This window comes from Acipenser ruthenus, chromosome 50 (genome assembly GCF_902713425.1).
Source record: "Acipenser ruthenus chromosome 50, fAciRut3.2 maternal haplotype, whole genome shotgun sequence".
NCBI lineage: Eukaryota > Metazoa > Chordata > Actinopteri > Acipenseriformes > Acipenseridae > Acipenser > Acipenser ruthenus.
In genome coordinates this window covers 4,880,670-4,901,964 of record NC_081238.1, presented here as the reverse complement: position 1 = coordinate 4,901,964, position 21,295 = coordinate 4,880,670, and the positions used below count along the sequence as shown (strand labels likewise).

The following is a 21,295-nucleotide window of genomic DNA, read 5'->3' as shown; positions in this document are numbered from 1 at the left end:
CAAAGTTATGCTTTTAAGACTATTAACCAGTAAGGCAAATTAGTTGGGGAATGTATTACGCTTTATTCCAATGTTAAATGAAAAAGTTCAAAAAAGACTTGCGTTGGCCGGGAATCGAACCCGGGTCAACTGCTTGGAAGGCAGCTATGCTCACCACTATACTCACCACTATACCACCAACGCCTCCGTTCTCAAAATCACCTTCAAAGATTGAATTAAGCCACTGTAACGTTGGCTGCTGGGACAGGTCCCGTCTTGTCTCTACTCGATAAGCGTTAATACAGCGACTGGTGTTTGTGGGAGATTTTTATGGTGTTTATAGATTGATTATTTCTGTAATTATTATTTCATACACAGCAGGCTGGTGTGCATCATGCCTGTACTAACACGATGAAGCAATTATTGTATTCTATTTTCTTTCAAAAAGGTGCATGCCATGAAGATGGCGTGTGAAAAAAACGAACAAGCTTCTCTGCCGTGTGAGGATTGCACCTGCCGTGACCCGGATTCGAACCGGGGTTGTTGCGGCCACAACGCAAAGTACTAACCACTATACGATCACGGCAAACTACCGAGAAGCTTGTGTTTGTTTTGTCAGCTGGGCACTCCGTGCTACACACACGGCAGAACAATTGCAGCAGGTCGCTGCTATGTGTTTTGTTTTATTGTTTTAATTAGGCTACTTTCATTTTTAGAATCTTTCGTTTCTTTCCTTGCGCCAATCAGAGGATGATTCCCCTTTACCTGGCTCATTTCAAAGGCTGGTTTTAAAGACAAGGGGGAGCGGAATAGGAAGCAGGATGTAAGGGAACGGGAGGCTCTCGTGACGGCGGCGGTATGGCTGGTCGGCAGCCTGTGCTATGGCGGTGTGTTTACAATGATTCCGTGTGTGGTGTCCGAGTAGCGGCAGTAGTATTGAAGTGTAGCAGGTCTTTATATACAGATAGCGAAATTTATGTTATTTTCACTACGCCACCGTGTGTTTATTGAGGACAAGGACCTCAAGTGGTTGGTTCCCGCACAAACTCTTTTATCCAGGAGAAATCAAGCAATCATACTCCAAAAATAATCTTTACAAGTTTTAATTAATAATTGTTTTCAAAATCTCAAGCACATTAACAACAATGTAAACAATATGACATTTCCACTTTCACTTCACCATCTAACAATTGTCTAGTAGGTACATATAGAGATGATACAATTAAACAAACTCTTAATCTAGCAGTTTCTTATAGTGAAGTTAATTCAACTAGTTACCACATATTATAGTATTGCAGTTTATATAAAATACTTGGATCTATCAGTTTTTTATAGTAAGGTTAATTAACCAGTTCAGCAAATCTGTTCTTTTTGTGGTACATACAAAGTAGACAACAACGTCAGCACTTGAATGGTCTCGTTACAATCTAGATTACATTTGTAAAGTACACAGTACCAATTTCCCCCAATCTATTTAAAATGAATATATAAAACAGCTGCGTGCTCGCAAGAATAAAATAAAATATAACAAATTGCAGTGCATCCCTTTGCAAAACAACGAAACACAGTTTTGTTTTGTTTATTTTTTATGTATGCATATCGAAACTAAATCCTATCTTAACAAGTTTCCTCATTTATAGCGACCACCTCTCGATGCCCATAGAAATGCTAGCCGCCAGGTAAAGCAAATCAGACTGCCCCTAACAGGCACACAGCAAGGTGACACTAATTCCTCAATACAGAGCATCTAGGTCTACGCTTCTTTGGAAGCTCGTGGAACCAAATCGCCGCCAGCATTTGGCTGTTTAATCTAGGGGTATGATTCTTGCTTCGGGTGCGCGAGTTCCCGGGTTCAAATCCCGGATGTGTCCGTGTTCAATATCTTGCATTACACTTTTCTAATTACGATGCATTGCTGGGAAGGCGCTCAATCACGTGAATGAAAAAGACTGAAAAATCAGTCACCGAGAGCTCTGCTTGCCCACTCGTTAAATCAGGACTGCCATCTTTGTGTACACAGGGAATCAAATGCTTAAAAATTCAACAGAAGTCTCACATAACAGATTATAAAACCATTCATTTCACAGTTGCTGTACATCATACAGCAATGACTATTTTGGTAACATATGTTTGATCTTTTTCATGCGCCCATGTGTGTCTAAAACAATCCGGCTGCAGTAAGTTTTATCAGATGGTTGTTTAATTTAAAATATTTGATTTTGCAGCGCATGTAACTGCAACGCCATTGTTATGTGGCAGGACGAACAACAGGACCATATCAATCCTTAGAATGTGATTAATCATTCAACTCACGCTTCCATACATATTTGCAGTTTTCCCGACAACGCATTATCAATGCATGATTCCAAATGAACACATTCGTTTGATGGGGCTTAATGTAGTGACTAATATCACCTCACAGATCATTATAACTCACAGTGATACTTTCAAAGTTATGCTTTTAAGACTATTAACCAGTAAGGCAAATTAGTTGGGGAATGTATTACGCTTTATTCCAATGTTAAATGAAAAAGTTCAAAAAAGACTTGCGTTGGCCGGGAATCGAACCCGGGTCAACTGCTTGGAAGGCAGCTATGCTCACCACTATAACACCAACGACTCCGTTCTCAAAATCACCTTCAAAGATTGAATTAAGCCACTGTAACGTTGGCTGCTGGGACAGGTCCCGTCTTGCCTCTACTCGATAAGCGTTAATACAGCGACTGGTGTTTGTGGGAGATTTTTATGGTGTTTATAGATTGATTATTTCTGTAATTATTATTTCATACACAGCAGGCTGGTGTGCATCATGCCTGTACTAACACGATGAAGCAATTATTGTATTCTATTTTCTTTCAAAAAGGTGCATGCCATGAAGATGGCGTGTGAAAAAAAAGAACAAGCTTCTCTGCCGTGTGAGGATTGCACCTGCCGTGACCCGGATTCGAACCGGGGTTGTTGCGACCACAACGCAAAGTACTAACCACTATACGATCACGTCGAACTACCGAGAAGCTCGTGTTTGTTTTGTCAGCTGGGCACTCCGTGCTACACACACGGCAGAACAATTGCAGCAGGTCGCTGCTATGTGTTTTGTTTTATTGTTTTAATTAGGCTACTTTCATTTTTAGAATCTTTCGTTTCTTTCCCTGCGCCAATCAGAGGATGATTCCCCTTTACCTGGCTCATTTCAAAGGCTGGTTTTAAAGACAAGGGGGAGCGGAATAGGAAGCAGGATGTAAGGGAACGGGAGGCTCTCGTGACGGCGGCGGTATGGCTGGTCGGCAGCCTGTGCTATGGCGGTGTGTTTACAATGATTCCGTGTGTGGTGTCCGAGTAGCGGCAGTAGTATTGAAGTGTAGCAGGTCTTTACATACAGATAGCGAAATTTATGTTATTTTCACTACGCCACCGTGTGTTTATTGAGGACAAGGACCTCGAGTGGTTGGTTCCCGCACAAACTCTTTTATCCAGGAGAAATCAAGCAATCATACTCCAAAAATAATCTTTACAAGTTTTAATTAATAATTGTTTTCAAAATCTCAAGCACATTAACAACAATGTAAACAATATGACAATTCCACTTTCACTTCACCATCTAACAATTGTCTAGTAGGTACATATAGAGATGATACAATTAAACAAACTCTTAATCTAGCAGTTTCTTATTGTGAAGTTAATTCAACTAGTTACCACATATTATAGTATTGCAGTTTATATAAAATACTTGGATCTATCAGTTTTTTATAGTAAGGTTAATTAACCAGTTCAGCAAATCTGTTCTTTTTGTGGTACATACAAAGTAGACAACAACGTCAGCACTTGAATGGTCTCGTTACAATCTAGATTACATTTGTAAAGTAAACAGTACCAATTTCCCCCAATCTATTTAAAATGAATATATAAAACAGCTGCGTGCTCGCAAGAATAAAATAAAATATAACAAATTGCAGTGCATCCCTTTGCAAAACAACGAAACACAGTTTTGTTTTGTTTATTTTTTATGTATGCATATCGAAACTAAATCCTATCTTAACAAGTTTCCTCATTTATAGCGACCACCTCTCGATGCCCATAGAAATGCTAGCCGCCAGGTAAAGCAAATCAGACTGCCCCTAACAGGCACACAGCAAGGTGACACTAATTCCTCAATACAGAGCATCTAGGTCTACGCTTCTTTGGAAGCTCGTGGAACCAAATCGCCGCCAGCATTTGGCTGTTTAATCTAGGGGTATGATTCTTGCTTCGGGTGCGCGAGTTCTCGGGTTCAAATCCCGGATGTGTCCGTGTTCAATATCTTGCATTACACTTTTCTAATTACGATGCATTGCCGGGAAGGCGCTCAATCACGTGACTGAAAAAGACTGACAAATCAGTCACCGAGAGCTCTGCTTGCCCACTCGTTAAATCAGGACTGCCATCTTTGTGTACACAGGGAATCAAATGCTTAAAAATTCAACAGAAGTCTCACATAACAGATTATAAACCCATTCATTTCACAGTTGCTGTACATCATACAGCAATGACTATTTTGGTAACATATGTTTGATTTTTTTCATGCGCCCATGTGTGTCTAAAACAATCCGGCTGCAGTAAGTTTTATCAGATGGTTGTTTAATTTTAAATATTTGATTTTGCAGCGCATGTAACTGCAACGCCATTGTTATGTGGCAGGACGATCAACAGGACCATATCAATCCTTAGAATGTGATTAATCATTCAACTCACGCTTCCATACATATTTGCAGTTTTCCCGACAACGCATTATCAATGCATGATTCCAAATGAACACATTCGTTTGATGGGGCTTAATGTAGTGACTAATATCACCTCACAGATCATTATAACTCACAGTGATACTTTCAAAGTTATGCTTTTAAGACTATTAACCAGTAAGGCAAATTAGTTGGGGAATGTATTACGCTTTATTCCAATGTTAAATGAAAAAGTTCAAAAAAGACTTGCGTTGGCCGGGAATCGAACCCGGGTCAACTGCTTGGAAGGCAGCTATGCTCACCACTATACCACCAACGCCTCCGTTCTCAAAATCACCTTCAAAGATTGAATTAAGCCACAGTAACGTTGGCTGCTGGGACAGGTCCCGTCTTGCCTCTACTCGATAAGCGTTAATACAGCGACTGGTGTTTGTGGGAGATTTTTATGGTGTTTATAGATTGATTATTTCTGTAATTATTATTTCATACACAGCAGGCTGGTGTGCATCATGCCTGTACTAACACGATGAAGCAATTATTGTATTCTATTTTCTTTCAAAAAGGTGCATGCCATGAAGATGGCGTTTGAAAAAAACGAACAAGCTTCTCTGCCGTGTGAGGATTGCACCTGCCGTGACCCGGATTCGAACCGGGGTTGTTGCGGCCACAACGCAAAGTACTAACCACTATACGATCACGGCAAACTACCGAGAAGCTTGTGTTTGTTTTGTCAGCTGGGCACTCCGTGCTACACACACGGCAGAACAATTGCAGCAGGTCGCTGCTATGTGTTTTGTTTTATTGTTTTAATTAGGCTACTTTCATTTTTAGAATCTTTCGTTTCTTTCCTTGCGCCAATCAGAGGATGATTCCCCTTTACCTGGCTCATTTCAAAGGCTGGTTTTAAAGACAAGGGGGAGCGGAATAGGAAGCAGGATGTAAGGGAACGGGAGGCTCTCGTGACGGCGGCGGTATGCTGGTCGGCAGCCTGTGCTATGGCGGTGTGTTTACAATGATTCCGTGTGTGGTGTCCGAGTAGCGGCAGTAGTATTGAAGTGTAGCAGGTCTTTATATACAGATAGCGAAATTTATGTTATTTTCACTACGCCACCGTGTGTTTATTGAGGACAAGGACCTCGAGTGGTTGGTTCCCGCACAAACTCTTTTATCCAGGAGAAATCAAGCAATCATACTCCAAAAATAATCTTTACAAGTTTTAATTAATAATTCTTTTCAAAATCTCAAGCACATTAACAACAATGTAAACAATATGACATTTCCACTTTCACTTCACCATCTAACAATTGTCTAGTAGGTACATATAGAGATGATACAATAAACAAACTCTTAATCTAGCAGTTTCTTATAGTGAAGTTAATTCAACTAGTTACCACATATTATAGTATTGCAGTTTATATAAAATACTTGGATCTATCAGTTTTTTATAGTAAGGTTAATTAACCAGTTCAGCAAATCTGTTCTTTTTGTGGTACATACAAAGTAGACAACAACGTCAGCACTTGAATGGTCTCGTTACAATCTAGATTACATTTGTAAAGTACACAGTACCAATTTCCCCCAATCTATTTAAAATGAATATATAAAACAGCTGCGTGCTCGCAAGAATAAAATAAAATATAACAAATTGCAGTGCATCCCTTTGCAAAACAACGAAACACAGTTTTGTTTTGTTTATTTTTTATGTATGCATATCGAAACTAAATCCTATCTTAACAAGTTTCCTCATTTATAGCGACCACCTCTCGATGCCCATAGAAATGCTAGCCGCCAGGTAAAGCAAATCAGACTGCCCCTAACAGGCACACAGCAAGGTGACACAAATTCCTCAATACAGAGCATCTAGGTCTACGCTTCTTTGGAAGCTCGTGGAACCAAATCGCCGCCAGCATTTGGCTGTTTAATCTAGGGGTATGATTCTTGCTTCGGGTGCGCGAGTTCCCGGGTTCAAATCCCGGATGTGTCCGTGTTCAATATCTTGCATTCCACTTTTCTAATTACGATGCATTGCCGGGAAGGCGCTCAATCACGTGACTGAAAAAGACTGACAAATCAGTCACCGAGAGCTCTGCTTGCCCACTCGTTAAATCAGGACTGCCATCTTTGTGTACACAGGGAATCAAATGCTTAAAAATTCAACAGAAGTCTCACATAACAGATTATAAAACCATTCATTTCACAGTTGCTGTACATCATACAGCAATGACTATTTTGGTAACATATGTTTGATTTTTTTCATGCGCCCATGTGTGTCTAAAACAATCGGGCTGCAGTAAGTTTTATCAGATGGTTGTTTAATTTTAAATATTTGATTTTGCAGCGCATGTAACTGCAACGCCATTGTTATGTGGCAGGACGAACAACAGGACCATATCAATCCTTAGAATGTGATTAATCATTCAACTCACGCTTCCATACATATTTGCAGTTTTCCCGACAACGCATTATCAATGCATGATTCCAAATGAACACATTCGTTTGATGGGGCTTAATGTAGTGACTAATATCACCTCACAGATCATTATAACTCACAGTGATACTTTCAAAGTTATGCTTTTAAGACTATTAACCAGTAAGGCAAATTAGTTGGGGAATGTATTACGCTTTATTCCAATGTTAAATGAAAAAGTTCAAAAAAGACTTGCGTTGGCCGGGAATCGAACCCGGGTCAACTGCTTGGAAGGCAGCTATGCTCACCACTATAACACCAACGACTCCGTTCTCAAAATCACCTTCAAAGATTGAATTAAGCCACTGTAACGTTGGCTGCTGGGACAGGTCCCGTCTTGCCTCTACTCGATAAGCGTTAATACAGCGACTGGTGTTTGTGGGAGATTTTTATGGTGTTTATAGATTGATTATTTCTGTAATTATTATTTAGTACACAGCAGGCATGTGTGCATCATGCCTGTACTAACACGATGAAGCAATTATTGTATTCTATTTTCTTTCAAAAAGGTGCATGCCATGAAGATGGCGTGTGAAAAAAAAGAACAAGCTTCTCTGCCGTGTGAGGATTGCACCTGCCGTGACCCGGATTCGTACCGGGGTTGTTGCGGTCACAACGCAAAGTACTAACCACTATACGATCACGGCGAACTACCGAGAAGCTCGTGTTTGTTTTGTCAGCTGGGCACTCCGTGCTACACACACGGCAGAACAATTGCAGCAGGTCGCTGCTATGTGTTTTGTTTTATTGTTTTAATTAGGCTACTTTCATTTTTAGAATCTTTCGTTTCTTTCCCTGCGCCAATCAGAGGATGATTCCCCTTTACCTGGCTCATTTCAAAGGCTGGTTTTAAAGACAAGGGGGAGCGGAATAGGAAGCAGGATGTAAGGGAACGGGAGGCTCTCGTGATGGCGGCGGTATGGCTGGTCGGCAGCCTGTGCTATGGCGGTGTGTTTACAATGATTCCGTGTGTGGTGTCCGAGTAGCGGCAGTAGTATTGAAGTGTAGCAGGTCTTTATATACAGATAGCGAAATTTATGTTATTTTCACTACGCCACCGTGTGTTTATTGAGGACAAGGACCTCGAGTGGTTGGTTCCCGCACAAACTCTTTTATCCAGGAGAAATCAAGCAATCATACTCCAAAAATAATCTTTACAAATTTTAATTAATAATTGTTTTCAAAATCTCAAGCACATTAACAACAATGTAAACAATATGACAATTCCACTTTCACTTCACCATCTAACAATTGTCTCGTAGGTACATATAGAGATGATACAATTAAACAAACTCTTAATCTAGCAGTTTCTTATAGTGAAGTTAATTCAACTAGTTACCACATATTATAGTATTGCAGTTTATATAAAATACTTGGATCTATCAGTTTTTTATAGTAAGGTTAATTAACCAGTTCAGCAAATCTGTTCTTTTTGTGGTACATACAAAGTAGACAACAACGTCAGCACTTGAATGGTCTCGTTACAATCTAGATTACATTTGTAAAGTACACAGTACCAATTTCCCCCAATCTATTTAAAATGAATATATAAAACAGCTGCGTGCTCGCAAGAATAAAATAAAATATAACAAATTGCAGTGCATCCCTTTGCAAAACAACGAAACACAGTTTTGTTTTGTTTATTTTTTATGTATGTATATCGAAACTAAATCCTATCTTAACAAGTTTCCTCATTTATAGCGACCACCTCTCGATGCCCATAGAAATGCTAGCCGCCAGGTAAAGCAAATCAGACTGCCCCTAACAGGCACACAGCAAGGTGACACTAATTCCTCAATACAGAGCATCTAGGTCTACGCTTCTTTGGAAGCTCGTGGAACCAAATCGCCGCCAGCATTTGGCTGTTTAATCTAGGGGTATGATTCTTGCTTCGGGTGCGCGAGTTCCCGGGTTCAAATCCCGGATGTGTCCGTGTTCAATATCTTGCATTCCACTTTTCTAATTACGATGCATTGCCGGGAAGGCGCTCAATCACGTGACTGAAAAAGACTGACAAATCAGTCACCGAGAGCTCTGCTTGCCCACTCGTTAAATCAGGACTGCCATCTTTGTGTACACAGGGAATCAAATGCTTAAAAATTCAACAGAAGTCTCACATAACAGATTATAAAACCATTCATTTCACAGTTGCTGTACATCATACAGCAATGACTATTTTGGTAACATATGTTTGATTTTTTTCATGCGCCCATGTGTGTCTAAAACAATCCGGCTGCAGTAAGTTTTATCAGATGGTTGTTTAATTTTAAATATTTGATTTTGCAGCGCATGTAACTGCAACGCCATTGTTATGTGGCAGGACGAACAACAGGACCATATCAATCCTTAGAATGTGATTAATCATTCAACTCACGCTTCCATACATATTTGCAGTTTTCCCGACAACGCATTATCAATGCATGATTCCAAATGAACACATTCGTTTGATGGGGCTTAATGTAGTGACTAATATCACCTCACAGATCATTATAACTCACAGTGATACTTTCAAAGTTATGCTTTTAAGACTATTAACCAGTAAGGCAAATTAGTTGGGGAATGTATTACGCTTTATTCCAATGTTAAATGAAAAAGTTCAAAAAAGACTTGCGTTGGCCGGGAATCGAACCCGGGTCAACTGCTTGGAAGGCAGCTATGCTCACCACTATACCACCAACGCCTCCGTTCTCAAAATCACCTTCAAAGATTGAATTAAGCCACTGTAACGTTGGCTGCTGGGACAGGTCCCGTCTTGCCTCTACTCGATAAGCGTTAATACAGCGACTGGTGTTTGTGCGAGATTTTTATGGTGTTTATAGATTGATTATTTCTGTAATTATTATTTCATACACAGCAGGCTGGTGTGCATCATGCCTGTACTAACACGATGAAGCAATTATTGTATTCTATTTTCTTTCAAAAAGGTGCATGCCATGAAGATGGCGTGTGAAAAAAACGAACAAGCTTCTCTGCCGTGTGAGGATTGCACCTGCCGTGACCCGGATTCGAACCGGGGTTGTTGCGGCCACAACGCAAAGTACTAACCACTATACGATCACGGCGAACTACCGAGAAGCTCGTGTTTGTTTTGTCAGCTGGGCACTCCGTGCTACACACACGGCAGAACAATTGCAGCAGGTCGCTGCTATGTGTTTTGTTTTATTGTTTTAATTAGGCTACTTTCATTTTTAGAATCTTTCGTTTCTTTCCCTGCGCCAATCAGAGGATGATTCCCCTTTACCTGGCTCATTTCAAAGGCTGGTTTTAAAGACAAGGGGGAGCGGAATAGGAAGCAGGATGTAAGGGAACGGGAGGCTCTCGTGACGGCGGCGGTATGGCTGGTCGGCAGCCTGTGCTATGGCGGTGTGTTTACAATGATTCCGTGTGTGGTGTCCGAGTAGCGGCAGTAGTATTGAAGTGTAGCAGGTCTTTACATACAGATAGCGAAATTTATGTTATTTTCACTACGCCACCGTGTGTTTATTGAGGACAAGGACCTCGAGTGGTTGGTTCCCGCACAAACTCTTTTATCCAGGAGAAATCAAGCAATCATACTCCAAAAATAATCTTTACAAGTTTTAATTAATAATTGTTTTCAAAATCTCAAGCACATTAACAACAATGTAAACAATATGACAATTCCACTTTCACTTCACCATCTAACAATTGTCTAGTAGATACATATAGAGCTGATACAATTAAACAAACTCTTAATCTAGCAGTTTCTTATAGTGAAGTTAATTCAACTAGTTACCACATATTATAGTATTGCAGTTTATATAAAATACTTGGATCTATCAGTTTTTTATAGTAAGGTTAATTAACCAGTTCAGCAAATCTGTTCTTTTTGTGGTACATACAAAGTAGACAACAACGTCAGCACTTGAATAGTCTCGTTACAATCTAGATTACATTTGTAAAGTACACAGTACCAATTTCCCCCAATCTATTTAAAATGAATATATAAAACAGCTGCGTGCTCGCAAGAATAAAATAAAATATAACAAATTGCAGTGCATCCCTTTGCAAAACAACGAAACACAGTTTTGTTTTGTTTATTTTTTATGTATGTATATCGAAACTAAATCCTATCTTAACAAGTTTCCTCATTTATAGCGACCACCTCTCGATGCCCATAGAAATGCTAGCCTCCAGGTAAAGCAAATCAGACTGCCCCTAACAGGCACACAGCAAGGTGACACAAATTCCTCAATACAGAGCATCTAGGTCTACGCTTCTTTGGAAGCTCGTGGAACCAAATCGCCGCCAGCATTTGGCTGCTTAATCTAGGGGTATGATTCTTGCTTCGGGTGCGCGAGTTCCCGGGTTCAAATCCCGGATGTGTCCGTGTTCAATATCTTGCATTCCACTTTTCTAATTACGATGCATTGCCGGGAAGGCGCTCAATCACGTGACTGAAAAAGACTGACAAATCAGTCACCGAGAGCTCTGCTTGCCCACTCGTTAAATCAGGACTGCCATCTTTGTGTACACAGGGAATCAAATGCTTAAAAATTCAACAGAAGTCTCACATAACAGATTATAAAACCATTCATTTCACAGTTGCTGTACATCATACAGCAATGACTATTTTGGTAACATATGTTTGATTTTTTTCATGCGCCCATGTGTGTCTAAAACAATCCGGCTGCAGTAAGTTTTATCAGATGGTTGTTTAATTTTAAATATTTGATTTTGCAGCGCATGTAACTGCAACGCCATTGTTATGTGGCAGGACGAACAACAGGACCATATCAATCCTTAGAATGTGATTAATCATTCAACTCACGCTTCCATACATATTTGCAGTTTTCCCGACAACGCATTATCAATGCATGATTCCAAATGAACACATTCGTTTGATGGGGCTTAATGTAGTGACTAATATCACCTCACAGATCATTATAACTCACAGTGATACTTTCAAAGTTATGCTTTTAAGACTATTAACCAGTAAGGCAAATTAGTTGGGGAATGTATTACGCTTTATTCCAATGTTAAATGAAAAAGTTCAAAAAAGACTTGCGTTGGCCGGGAATCGAACCCGGGTCAACTGCTTGGAAGGCAGCTATGCTCACCACTATACCACCAACGCCTCCGTTCTCAAAATCACCTTCAAAGATTGAATTAAGCCACTGCAACGTTGGCTGCTGGGACAGGTCCCGTCTTGCCTCTACTCGATAAGCGTTAATACAGCGACTGGTGTTTGTGGGAGATTTTTATGGTGTTTATAGATTGATTATTTCTGTAATTATTATTTCATACACAGCAGGCTGGTGAGCATCATGCCTGTACTAACACGATGAAGCAATTATTGTATTCTATTTTCTTTCAAAAAGGTGCATGCCATGAAGATGGCGTGTGAAAAAAAAGAACAAGCTTCTCTGCCGTGTGAGGATTGCACCTGCCGTGACCCGGATTCGAAACGGGGTTGTTGCGGCCACAACGCAAAGTACTAACCACTATACGATCACGGCGAACTACCGAGAAGCTCGTGTTTGTTTTGTCAGCTGGGCACTCCGTGCTACACACACGGCAGAACAATTGCAGCAGGTCGCTGCTATGTGTTTTGTTTTATTGTTTTAATTAGGCTACTTTCATTTTTAGAATCTTTCGTTTCTTTCCTTGCGCCAATCAGAGGATGATTCCCCTTTACCTGGCTCATTTCAAAGGCTGGTTTTAAAGACAAGGGGGAGCGGAATAGGAAGCAGGATGTAAGGGAACGGGAGGCTCTCGTGACGGCGGAGGTATGGCTGGTCGGCAGCCTGTGCTATGGCGGTGTGTTTACAATGATTCCCTGTGTTGTGTCCGAGTAGCGGCAGTAGTATTGAAGTGTAGCAGGTCTTTATATACAGATAGCGAAATTTATGTTATTTTCACTACGCCACCGTGTGTTTATTGAGGACAAGGACCTCGAGTGGTTGGTTCCCGCACAAACTCTTTTATCCAGGAGAAATCAAGCAATCATACTCCAAAAATAATCTTTACAAGTTTTAATTAATAATTGTTTTCAAAATCTCAAGCACATTAACAACAATGTAAACAATATGACAATTCCACTTTCACTTCACCATCTAACAATTGTCTAGTAGGTACATATAGAGATGATACAATTAAACAAACTCTTAATCTAGCAGTTTCTTATAGTGAAGTTAATTCAACTAGTTACCACATATTATAGTATTGCAGTTTATATAAAATACTTGGATCTATCAGTTTTTTATAGTAAGGTTAATTAACCAGTTCAGCAAATCTGTTCTTTTTGTGGTACATACAAAGTAGACAACAACGTCAGCACTTGAATGGTCTCGTTACAATCTAGATTACATTTGTAAAGTACACAGTACCAATTTCCCCCAATCTATTTAAAATGAATATATAAAACAGCTGCGTGCTCGCAAGAATAAAATAAAATATAACAAATTGCAGTGCATCCCTTTGCAAAACAACGAAACACAGTTTTGTTTTGTTTATTTTTTATGTATGCATATCGAAACTAAATCCTATCTTAACAAGTTTCCTCATTTATAGCGACCACCTCTCGATGCCCATAGAAATGCTAGCCGCCAGGTAAAGCAAATCAGACTGCCCCTAACAGGCACACAGCAAGGTGACACTAATTCCTCAATACAGAGCATCTAGGTCTACGCTTCTTTGGAAGCTCGTGGAACCAAATCGCCGCCAGCATTTGGCTGTTTAATCTAGGGGTATGATTCTTGCTTCGGGTGCGCGAGTTCCCGGGTTCAAATCCCGGATGTGTCCGTGTTCAATATCTTGCATTACACTTTTCTAATTACGATGCATTGCCGGGAAGGCGCTCAATCACGTGACTGAAAAAGACTGAAAAATCAGTCACCGAGAGCTCTGCTTGCCCACTCGTTAAATCAGGACTGCCATCTTTGTGTACACAGGGAATCAAATGCTTAAAAATTCAACAGAAGTCTCACAAAACAGATTATAAAACCATTCATTTCACAGTTGCTGTACATCATACAGCAATGACTATTTTGGTAACATATGTTTGATTTTTTTCATGCGCCCCCCATGTGTGTCTAAAACAATCCGGCTGCAGTAAGTTTTATCAGATGGTTGTTTAATTTTAAATATTTGATTTTGCAGCGCATGTAACTGCAACGCCATTGTTATGTGGCAGGACGAACAACAGGACCATATCAATCCTTAGAATGTGATTAATCATTCAACTCACGCTTCCATACATATTTGCAGTTTTCCCGACAACGCATTATCAATGCATGATTCCAAATGAACACATTCGTTTGATGGGGCTTAATGTAGTGACTAATATCACCTCACAGATCATTATAACTCACAGTGATACTTTCAAAGTTATGCTTTTAAGACTATTAACCAGTAAGGCAAATTAGTTGGGGAATGTATTACGCTTTATTCCAATGTTAAATGAAAAAGTTCAAAAAAGACTTGCGTTGGCCGGGAATCGAACCCGGGTCAACTGCTTGGAAGGCAGCTATGCTCACCACTATACCACCAACGCCTCCGTTCTCAAAATCACCTTCAAAGATTGAATTAAGCCACTGTAACGTTGGCTGCTGGGACAGGTCCCGTCTTGCCTCTACTCGATAAGCGTTAATACAGCGACTGGTGTTTGTGGGAGATTTTTATGGTGTTTATAGATTGATTATTTCTGTAATTATTATTTCATACACAGCAGGCTGGTGTGCATCATGCCTGTACTAACACGATGAAGCAATTATTGTATTCTATTTTCTTTCAAAAAGGTGCATGCCATGAAGATGGCGTGTGAAAAAAAAGAACAAGCTTCTCTGCCGTGTGAGGATTGCACCTGCCGTGACCCGGATTCGAACCGGGGTTGTTGCGGCCACAACGCAAAGTACTAACCACTATACGATCACGGCGAACTGCCGAGAAGCTCGTGTTTGTTTTGTCAGCTGGGCACTCGGTGCTACACACACGGCAGAACAATTGCAGCAGGTCGCTGCTATGTGTTTTGTTTTATTGTTTTAATTAGGCTACTTTCATTTTTAGAATCTTTCGTTTCTTTCCCTGCGCCAATCAGAGGATGATTCCCCTTTACCTGGCTCATTTCAAAGGCTGGTTTTAAAGACAAGGGGGAGCGGAATAGGAAGCAGGATGTAAGGGAACGGGAGGCTCTCGTGACGGCGGCGGTATGGCTGGTCGGCAGCCTGTGCTATGGCGGTGTGTTTACAATGATTCCGTGTGTGGTGTCCGAGTAGCGGCAGTAGTATTGAAGTGTAGCAGGTCTTTACATACAGATAGCGAAATTTATGTTATTTTCACTACGCCACCGTGTGTTTATTGAGGACAAGGACCTCGAGTGGTTGGTTCCCGCACAAACTCTTTTATCCAGGAGAAATCAAGCAATCATACTCCAAAAATAATCTTTACAAGTTTTAATTAATAATTGTTTTCAAAATCTCAAGCACATTAACAACAATGTAAACAATATGACAATTCCACTTTCACTTCACCATCTAACAATTGTCTAGTAGATACATATAGAGCTGATACAATTAAACAAACTCTTAATCTAGCAGTTTCTTATAGTGAAGTTAATTCAACTAGTTACCACATATTATAGTATTGCAGTTTATATAAAATACTTGGATCTATCAGTTTTTTATAGTAAGGTTAATTAACCAGTTCAGCAAATCTGTTCTTTTTGTGGTACATACAAAGTAGACAACAACGTCAGCACTTGAATAGTCTCGTTACAATCTAGATTACATTTGTAAAGTACACAGTACCAATTTCCCCCAATCTATTTAAAATGAATATATAAAACAGCTGCGTGCTCGCAAGAATAAAATAAAATATAACAAATTGCAGTGCATCCCTTTGCAAAACAACGAAACACAGTTTTGTTTTGTTTATTTTTTATGTATGTATATCGAAACTAAATCCTATCTTAACAAGTTTCCTCATTTATAGCGACCACCTCTCGATGCCCATAGAAATGCTAGCCTCCAGGTAAAGCAAATCAGACTGCCCCTAACAGGCACACAGCAAGGTGACACAAATTCCTCAATACAGAGCATCTAGGTCTACGCTTCTTTGGAAGCTCGTGGAACCAAATCGCCGCCAGCATTTGGCTGTTTAATCTAGGGGTATGATTCTTGCTTCGGGTGCGCGAGTTCCCGGGTTCAAATCCCGGATGTGTCCGTGTTCAATATCTTGCATTACACTTTTCTAATTACGATGCATTGCCGGGAAGGCGCTCAATCACGTGACTGAAAAAGACTGACAAATCAGTCACCGAGAGCTCTGCTTGCCCACTCGTTAAATCAGGACTGCCATCTTTGTGTACACAGGGAATCAAATGCTTAAAAATTCAACAGAAGTCTCACATAACAGATTATAAAACCATTCATTTCACAGTTGCTGTACATCATACAGCAATGACTATTTTGGTAACATATGTTTGATTTTTTTCATGCGCCCATGTGTGTCTAAAACAATCCGGCTGCAGTAAGTTTTATCAGATGGTTGTTTAATTTTAAATATTTGATTTTGCAGCGCATGTAACTGCAACGCCATTGTTATGTGGCAGGACGAACAACAGGACCATATCAATCCTTAGAATGTGATTAATCATTCAACTCACGCTTCCATACATATTTGCAGTTTTCCCGACAACGCATTATCAATGCATGATTCCAAATGAACACATTCGTTTGATGGGGCTTAATGTAGTGACTAATATCACCTCACAGATCATTATAACTCACAGTGATACTTTCAAAGTTATGCTTTTAAGACTATTAACCAGTAAGGCAAATTAGTTGGGGAATGTATTACGCTTTATTCCAATGTTAAATGAAAAAGTTCAAAAAAGACTTGCGTTGGCCGGGAATCGAACCCGGGTCAACTGCTTGGAAGGCAGCTATGCTCACCACTATACCACCAACGCCTCCGTTCTCAAAATCACCTTCAAAGATTGAATTAAGCCACTGCAACGTTGGCTGCTGGGACAGGTCCCGTCTTGCCTCTACTCGATAAGCGTTAATACAGCGACTGGTGTTTGTGGGAGATTTTTATGGTGTTTATAGATTGATTATTTCTGTAATTATTATTTCATACACAGCAGGCTGGTGAGCATCATGCCTGTACTAACACGATGAAGCAATTATTGTATTCTATTTTCTTTCAAAAAGGTGCATGCCATGAAGATGGCGTGTGAAAAAAAGAACAAGCTTCTCTGCCGTGTGAGGATTGCACCTGCCGTGACCCGGATTCGAAACGGGGTTGTTGCGGCCACAACGCAAAGTACTAACCACTATACGATCACGGCGAACTACCGAGAAGCTCGTGTTTGTTTTGTCAGCTGGGCACTCCGTGCTACACACACGGCAGAACAATTGCAGCAGGTCGCTGCTATGTGTTTTGTTTTATTGTTTTAATTAGGCTACTTTCATTTTTAGAATCTTTCGTTTCTTTCCTTGCGCCAATCAGAGGATGATTCCCCTTTACCTGGCTCATTTCAAAGGCTGGTTTTAAAGACAAGGGGGAGCGGAATAGGAAGCAGGATGTAAGGGAACGGGAGGCTCTCGTGACGGCGGAGGTATGGCTGGTCGGCAGCCTGTGCTATGGCGGTGTGTTTACAATGATTCCGTGTGTTGTGTCCGAGTAGCGGCAGTAGTATTGAAGTGTAGCAGGTCTTTATATACAGATAGCGAAATTTATGTTATTTTCACTACGCCACCGTGTGTTTATTGAGGACAAGGACCTCGAGTGGTTGGTTCCCGCACAAACTCTTTTATCCAGGAGAAATCAAGCAATCATACTCCAAAAATAATCTTTACAAGTTTTAATTAATAATTGTTTTCAAAATCTCAAGCACATTAACAACAATGTAAACAATATGACAATTCCACTTTCACTTCACCATCTAACAATTGTCTAGTAGGTACATATAGAGATGATACAATTAAACAAACTCTTAATCTAGCAGTTTCTTATAGTGAAGTTAATTCAACTAGTTACCACATATTATAGTATTGCAGTTTATATAAAATACTTGGATCTATCAGTTTTTTATAGTAAGGTTAATTAACCAGTTCAGCAAATCTGTTCTTTTTGTGGTACATACAAAGTAGACAACAACGTCAGCACTTGAATGGTCTCGTTACAATCTAGATTACATTTGTAAAGTACACAGTACCAATTTCCCCCAATCTATTTAAAATGAATATATAAAACAGCTGCGTGCTCGCAAGAATAAAATAAAATATAACAAATTGCAGTGCATCCCTTTGCAAAACAACGAAACACAGTTTTGTTTTGTTTATTTTTTATGTATGCATATCGAAACTAAATCCTATCTTAACAAGTTTCCTCATTTATAGCGACCACCTCTCGATGCCCATAGAAATGCTAGCCGCCAGGTAAAGCAAATCAGACTGCCCCTAACAGGCACACAGCAAGGTGACACTAATTCCTCAATACAGAGCATCTAGGTCTACGCTTCTTTGGAAGCTCGTGGAACCAAATCGCCGCCAGCATTTGGCTGTTTAATCTAGGGGTATGATTCTTGCTTCGGGTGCGCGAGTTCCCGGGTTCAAATCCCGGATGTGTCCGTGTTCAATATCTTGCATTACACTTTTCTAATTACGATGCATTGCCGGGAAGGCGCTCAATCACGTGACTGAAAAAGACTGAAAAATCAGTCACCGAGAGCTCTGCTTGCCCACTCGTTAAATCAGGACTGCCATCTTTGTGTACACAGGGAATCAAATGCTTAAAAATTCAACAGAAGTCTCACAAAACAGATTATAAAACCATTCATTTCACAGTTGCTGTACATCATACAGCAATGACTATTTTGGTAACATATGTTTGATTTTTTTCATGCGCCCCCCATGTGTGTCTAAAACAATCCGGCTGCAGTAAGTTTTATCAGATGGTTGTTTAATTTTAAATATTTGATTTTGCAGCGCATGTAACTGCAACGCCATTGTTATGTGGCAGGACGAACAACAGGACCATATCAATCCTTAGAATGTGATTAATCATTCAACTCACGCTTCCATACATATTTGCAGTTTTCCCGACAACGCATTATCAATGCATGATTCCAAATGAACACATTCGTTTGATGGGGCTTAATGTAGTGACTAATATCACCTCACAGATCATTATAACTCACAGTGATACTTTCAAAGTTATGCTTTTAAGACTATTAACCAGTAAGGCAAATTAGTTGGGGAATGTATTACGCTTTATTCCAATGTTAAATGAAAAAGTTCAAAAAAGACTTGCGTTGGCCGGGAATCGAACCCGGGTCAACTGCTTGGAAGGCAGCTATGCTCACCACTATACCACCAACGCCTCCGTTCTCAAAATCACCTTCAAAGATTGAATTAAGCCACTGTAACGTTGGCTGCTGGGACAGGTCCCGTCTTGCCTCTACTCGATAAGCGTTAATACAGCGACTGGTGTTTGTGGGAGATTTTTATGGTGTTTATAGATTGATTATTTCTGTAATTATTATTTCATACACAGCAGGCTGGTGTGCATCATGCCTGTACTAACACGATGAAGCAATTATTGTATTCTATTTTCTTTCAAAAAGGTGCATGCCATGAAGATGGCGTGTGAAAAAAACGAACAAGCTTCTCTGCCGTGTGAGGATTGCACCTGCCGTGACCCGGATTCGAACCGGGGTTGTTGCGGCCACAACGCAAAGTACTAACCACTATACGATCACGGCGAACTACCGAGAAGCTCGTGTTTGTTTTGTCAGCTGGGCACTCCGTGCTACACACACGGCAGGACAATTGCCGCAGGTCGCTGCTATGTGTTTTGTTTTATTGTTTTAATTAGGCTACTTTCATTTTTAGAATCTTTCGTTTCTTTCCCTGCGCCAATCAGAGGATGATTCCCCTTTACCTGGCTCATTTCAAAGGCTGGTTTTAAAGACAAGGGGGAGCGGAATAGGAAGCAGGATGTAAGGGAACGGGAGGCTCTCGTGACGGCGGCGGTATGGCTGGTCGGCAGCCTGTGCTATGGCGGTGTGTTTACAATGATTCCGTGTGTGGTGTCCGAGTAGCGGCAGTAGTATTGAAGTGTAGCAGGTCTTTACATACAGATAGCGAAATTTATGTTATTTTCACTACGCCACCGTGTGTTTATTGAGGACAAGGACCTCGAGTGGTTGGTTCCCGCACAAACTCTTTTATCCAGGAGAAATCAAGCAATCATACTCCAAAAATAATCTTTACAAGTTTTAATTAATAATTGTTTTCAAAATCTCAAGCACATTAACAACAATGTAAACAATATGACAATTCCACTTTCACTTCACCATCTAACAATTGTCTAGTAGATACATATAGAGCTGATACAATTAAACAAACTCTTAATCTAGCAGTTTCTTATAGTGAAGTTAATTCAACTAGTTACCACATATTATAGTATTGCAGTTTATATAAAATACTTGGATCTATCAGTTTTTTATAGTAAGGTTAATTAACCAGTTCAGCAAATCTGTTCTTTTTGTGGTACATACAAAGTAGACAACAACGTCAGCACTTGAATAGTCTCGTTACAATCTAGATTACATTTGTAAAGTACACAGTACCAATTTCCCCCAATCTATTTAAAATGAATATATAAAACAGCTGCGTGCTCGCAAGAATAAAATAAAATATAACAAATTGCAGTGCATCCCTTTGCAAAACAACGAAACACAGTTTTGTTTTGTTTATTTTTTATGTATGTATATCGAAACTAAATCCTATCTTAACAAGTTTCCTCATTTATAGCGACCACCTCTCGATGCCCATAGAAATGCTAGCCTCCAGGTAAAGCAAATCAGACTGCCCCTAACAGGCACACAGCAAGGTGACACAAATTCCTCAATACAGAGCATCTAGGTCTACGCTTCTTTGGAAGCTCGTGGAACCAAATCGCCGCCAGCATTTGGCTGTTTAATCTAGGGGTATGATTCTTGCTTCGGGTGCGCGAGTTCCCGGGTTCAAATCCCGGATGTGTCCGTGTTCAATATCTTGCATTACACTTTTCTAATTACGATGCATTGCCGGGAAGGCGCTCAATCACGTGACTGAAAAAGACTGAAAAATCAGTCACCGAGAGCTCTGCTTGCCCACTCGTTAAA

At 40.2% G+C, this 21,295-nt stretch overlaps 14 non-coding genes across 14 annotated transcripts; all 14 read right to left on the bottom strand.

Annotated features, from left to right (window-relative positions):
- Positions 1–99: 99 nt before the first annotated feature.
- trnag-ucc (transfer RNA glycine (anticodon UCC)) lies at positions 100–183 on the bottom strand. Its single transcript has one exon. It is a non-coding gene; the product is annotated as a tRNA-Gly (tRNA).
- A 310-nt stretch (positions 184–493) lies between these two features.
- trnah-gug (transfer RNA histidin (anticodon GUG)) lies at positions 494–565 on the bottom strand. Its single transcript has one exon. It is a non-coding gene; the product is annotated as a tRNA-His (tRNA).
- A 1,961-nt stretch (positions 566–2,526) lies between these two features.
- Positions 2,527–2,598, bottom strand: trnag-ucc (transfer RNA glycine (anticodon UCC)). Its single transcript has one exon. It is a non-coding gene; the product is annotated as a tRNA-Gly (tRNA).
- A 2,343-nt stretch (positions 2,599–4,941) lies between these two features.
- On the bottom strand, positions 4,942–5,013 carry trnag-ucc (transfer RNA glycine (anticodon UCC)). Its single transcript has one exon. It is a non-coding gene; the product is annotated as a tRNA-Gly (tRNA).
- A 310-nt stretch (positions 5,014–5,323) lies between these two features.
- On the bottom strand, positions 5,324–5,395 carry trnah-gug (transfer RNA histidin (anticodon GUG)). The gene has a single exon. It is a non-coding gene; the product is annotated as a tRNA-His (tRNA).
- Positions 5,396–7,354: 1,959 nt separating this feature from the next.
- On the bottom strand, positions 7,355–7,426 carry trnag-ucc (transfer RNA glycine (anticodon UCC)). Its single transcript has one exon. It is a non-coding gene; the product is annotated as a tRNA-Gly (tRNA).
- A 2,343-nt stretch (positions 7,427–9,769) lies between these two features.
- trnag-ucc (transfer RNA glycine (anticodon UCC)) lies at positions 9,770–9,841 on the bottom strand. Its single transcript has one exon. It is a non-coding gene; the product is annotated as a tRNA-Gly (tRNA).
- Positions 9,842–10,151: 310 nt separating this feature from the next.
- trnah-gug (transfer RNA histidin (anticodon GUG)) lies at positions 10,152–10,223 on the bottom strand. Its single transcript has one exon. It is a non-coding gene; the product is annotated as a tRNA-His (tRNA).
- A 1,961-nt stretch (positions 10,224–12,184) lies between these two features.
- Positions 12,185–12,256, bottom strand: trnag-ucc (transfer RNA glycine (anticodon UCC)). The gene has a single exon. It is a non-coding gene; the product is annotated as a tRNA-Gly (tRNA).
- Positions 12,257–14,602: 2,346 nt separating this feature from the next.
- On the bottom strand, positions 14,603–14,674 carry trnag-ucc (transfer RNA glycine (anticodon UCC)). The gene has a single exon. It is a non-coding gene; the product is annotated as a tRNA-Gly (tRNA).
- Positions 14,675–14,984: 310 nt separating this feature from the next.
- trnah-gug (transfer RNA histidin (anticodon GUG)) lies at positions 14,985–15,056 on the bottom strand. The gene has a single exon. It is a non-coding gene; the product is annotated as a tRNA-His (tRNA).
- A 1,961-nt stretch (positions 15,057–17,017) lies between these two features.
- On the bottom strand, positions 17,018–17,089 carry trnag-ucc (transfer RNA glycine (anticodon UCC)). The gene has a single exon. It is a non-coding gene; the product is annotated as a tRNA-Gly (tRNA).
- A 2,345-nt stretch (positions 17,090–19,434) lies between these two features.
- On the bottom strand, positions 19,435–19,506 carry trnag-ucc (transfer RNA glycine (anticodon UCC)). Its single transcript has one exon. It is a non-coding gene; the product is annotated as a tRNA-Gly (tRNA).
- Positions 19,507–19,816: 310 nt separating this feature from the next.
- Positions 19,817–19,888, bottom strand: trnah-gug (transfer RNA histidin (anticodon GUG)). Its single transcript has one exon. It is a non-coding gene; the product is annotated as a tRNA-His (tRNA).
- Positions 19,889–21,295: the final 1,407 nt, after the last annotated feature.